We start from the raw sequence: 2,972 nt of genomic DNA, 5'->3' as shown, positions 1-2,972 counted from the left end.
GAGCCCAGGACATACACCTGGATCAATGTACCATTTTCAGTTCTTCTCCCTAATGGGAATCATAGAATGCAGAGACCTCCTTGTGGCTTTAGCAAATGAGACCCACTCATAACAAAATTTGCTGTTACTGGACCAATAAATATGATTATACTACCCAAAAAGAATTTGATGATGTAAAGATTAAGTAAAGTGGTTTCAGGTTTCAAGGCCGCTGCAAACTATAGATTCCATTAGCACAATAGATACACATAAGAACATTGCATATAAAATATATAAATAAATAGTAATTTCAACATGGTATTAAAACAGAGATCCTGAATTCGAACTCTGTCTCCGCACTCTTTAACTCTATTATAAAAATTTTACATGTTGGGCTCATCCATTAAAAGACAATCAAACAAGAATTGTCCGTACAATCGCCACACTTTAAACTTTAAACTCAAACTTATCTTTACCAATCTTGAAATATTAACAGTAGCCTTAATATGACAAGTGAAACATGAGAAGCAGGGGGTGAACTGCTGGTGTTTGATACAATTCCTCATGATTTGAGAGCATAAGCCAAACCAATATAAAGACAATCAGGTTTGAGGTAAGTCATTTGATCAAGCAGTAACAAACAATAGCAATGTTTTTGAACAAAACGAACAATAATAATAACCTGCCATTTCATTACATGATCATAATAATCACTCTGCATAAATAACAGCATCCAGTAATTAATATAGCTTTTATATTTTATTAAAAAAACACTGATATCTTTTAGAAAGCTTGTAACACTCGGCCCAATTGAGCTAATGGAGAAAAAGAAAAAAGAAAAAGAAGAGGCGGACTCTAGATGGGAGTCGCCTTCTTCTCTAACTCCGTGTAGGAGTCCAACCCCGGCAGGGCTCCCTTACCTCCGCCCCTATTAATTCCATCAAACAGCTTCTCTTTGATTTTCACCATTGACTCCAAGCCCTCAAGGCCGGAAATCTCCGGAGTCTCTTCTTCTACTTCCAGAAGATTGTCATCGTGCCAACCACGAAACCACACCGGAGACAAGGTATGAAGTCCTCAATCCTTCTCTATTTCTCTTCCTTGGTCTTTGCCCTCCCCATTGAACCGCTGCCGACTAGATTCCGTTGGGAACCGTCGGAAAACCAATCAAAAGGAAAACCCATGTTTTTTTCCCCTATTTTGGCAATTTGGCCGTCTTCTCTTCCTTTTTTCCAGTCGTTTCCGCTGCCAGAGTTCATCGTTGAGGCCCTAACCGCAGTTGGGATCCAAAAATGATTGAGCCCAAAAGACCCTTGCTCGGCCCTGTTTTTTTTTTTTCTTTTTCTTGTATCGCCTGGCCGTCGTTCCACTGTCGTGCCTGGCTGCGAGCTTTCCAGGCTATGAAGCTCCATCACCCTCCCACGGCCACCACCGGCTGGAGGCCCCTCCTCTGTTTTGGAGAAGGGCAAGCGTGAGCTCTCTTGTTTCGCCAAGAAGCCGAGGAAAGAAGAAAAGAAAAAAAAGAGAGAAAAAGAAGAAATAAAAAGAAAAAGAGAAAGAGAGAGTTTAGTTTCTCCCTCTTCTCTTATTCCATCTTTCTCTTTCTTCCCACTTTCTCTCTCTAGTTTCTCTCTCTTATTTTTTTTTATTTCTCTCTCTCTCTCTACAAAGTTACTCTCTCTAGGGTTGTTGAACCAGGCAAAGCACTCTTTTCTATGATTTTGGATCGACCCTGATATAGGGGGCCTCGATTTATGGCCGTTGAGTGGCATACTGGTCCTACCTTAGCCCTTGACTGATATTATTAGATTTAGTCACCCTCAATTTTGTTGAAACATCTGTACCCTAGTTCAACTATGATCAGATTAAATCATCTTGATCATACTGACCAGGATGTCGGGCACTCGCGCTTGGTCAACCTATGAGAATGTTAGAATTTAAAATTTTTATTCTTAAAAATAATCATAACAAAATTTTGATAAAACTATAATTTTTGATTAATAGGCTCTAAAATAAATTTTTGAATTTTGAAATGATCGGATAGTGTCTAGATTTAGTTTTGAATTGATTTACTTTGCATGCTTATTTTTAGAATATTATTACTTTTCTTATTGTTTGATTTATCTAGCTAAAGTGTTCATTGCTTACTGGGGCATCTAACTCATTATTCGATATTCTACTATTTTTAAAGATTCAGAGAACTAGCTTGACTTAAGGATTCGTTATAGGAGGCGACTAGAAACAGAATTTTGACATCTTTATTTAGACTAGATTTTTATTAAAATTGATGCTAGACTTTAGAATATTATTAATTTTTTGAGATATTTAATTTTGATTTAGTCATTTAAATTAAAGTTTGAATGTTAATTATGTAAATTTATTCCACTACTTGTTTATAATATTATGTTGAGATGCCTTATATGCTTGCACAGAGAGTTTTCAATGAGTATGTGGTGTTTAACGCAATCCCGGCTCACGATCTCGATTTGGGGGTGTCACAATTAATATGGTATCAGAGCAGAAGTAGATAAATTATAAGTTATAGAATCAGACGTTGAATAAGTGTTGATGGGTAGACACTAGGAACATTGAGACATTAATTTATGATCATGCGACATAAGTTATCATAATCAATTAATAAGTTTATTAAGAGTTTGCTGCTATTTGATAGCTATAAGTTAAGATGCCCTCATGTCGGATGAAAAGGGCGATGGCGACACGCCCCAGCATGTCGGTGGCATTCCTTAAGGGGGCATTTGGTATGGGGTGATCGTCCCAAAATTAAGGGTGATGTGGATGGAGATGATGAAATCACCGCATTTGGTTGCACCACGGTGATCCTAAATCACCTCCACTCCTCAAATCACCGCCCAACTTGGTGATGGGATACCCGTCCTTGAGGTCAAAAATCCAAGATCATCCCAGGGCAGTGATCCTGGTTTGAAAGTTAAAGACAAAAATACCCATCAATTTAGCAGAAAAATTGATATATC

The 2,972-nt window shown here is 37.8% G+C and overlaps 1 long non-coding RNA gene across 1 annotated transcript in view; it reads left to right on the top strand.

Moving 5' to 3' along the window:
- Nucleotides 1-589: 589 nt before the first annotated feature.
- The window catches only part of LOC120111703, a 12,426-nt gene continuing 10,043 nt past the window's right edge, over nt 590-2,972 (top strand). The window contains exon 1 of the long non-coding RNA XR_005513162.1: nt 590-1,045. This is a non-coding gene — a long non-coding RNA (uncharacterized LOC120111703). The remainder of the gene's footprint in view (nt 1,046-2,972) is intronic.

Source organism: Phoenix dactylifera, chromosome 8, assembly GCF_009389715.1.
Source record: "Phoenix dactylifera cultivar Barhee BC4 chromosome 8, palm_55x_up_171113_PBpolish2nd_filt_p, whole genome shotgun sequence".
Taxonomy (NCBI): Eukaryota; Viridiplantae; Streptophyta; class Magnoliopsida; order Arecales; family Arecaceae; genus Phoenix; species Phoenix dactylifera.
The sequence above is the reverse complement of the archived record's forward strand: the minus strand, read 5'-3'. Positions and strand labels throughout refer to the sequence as shown.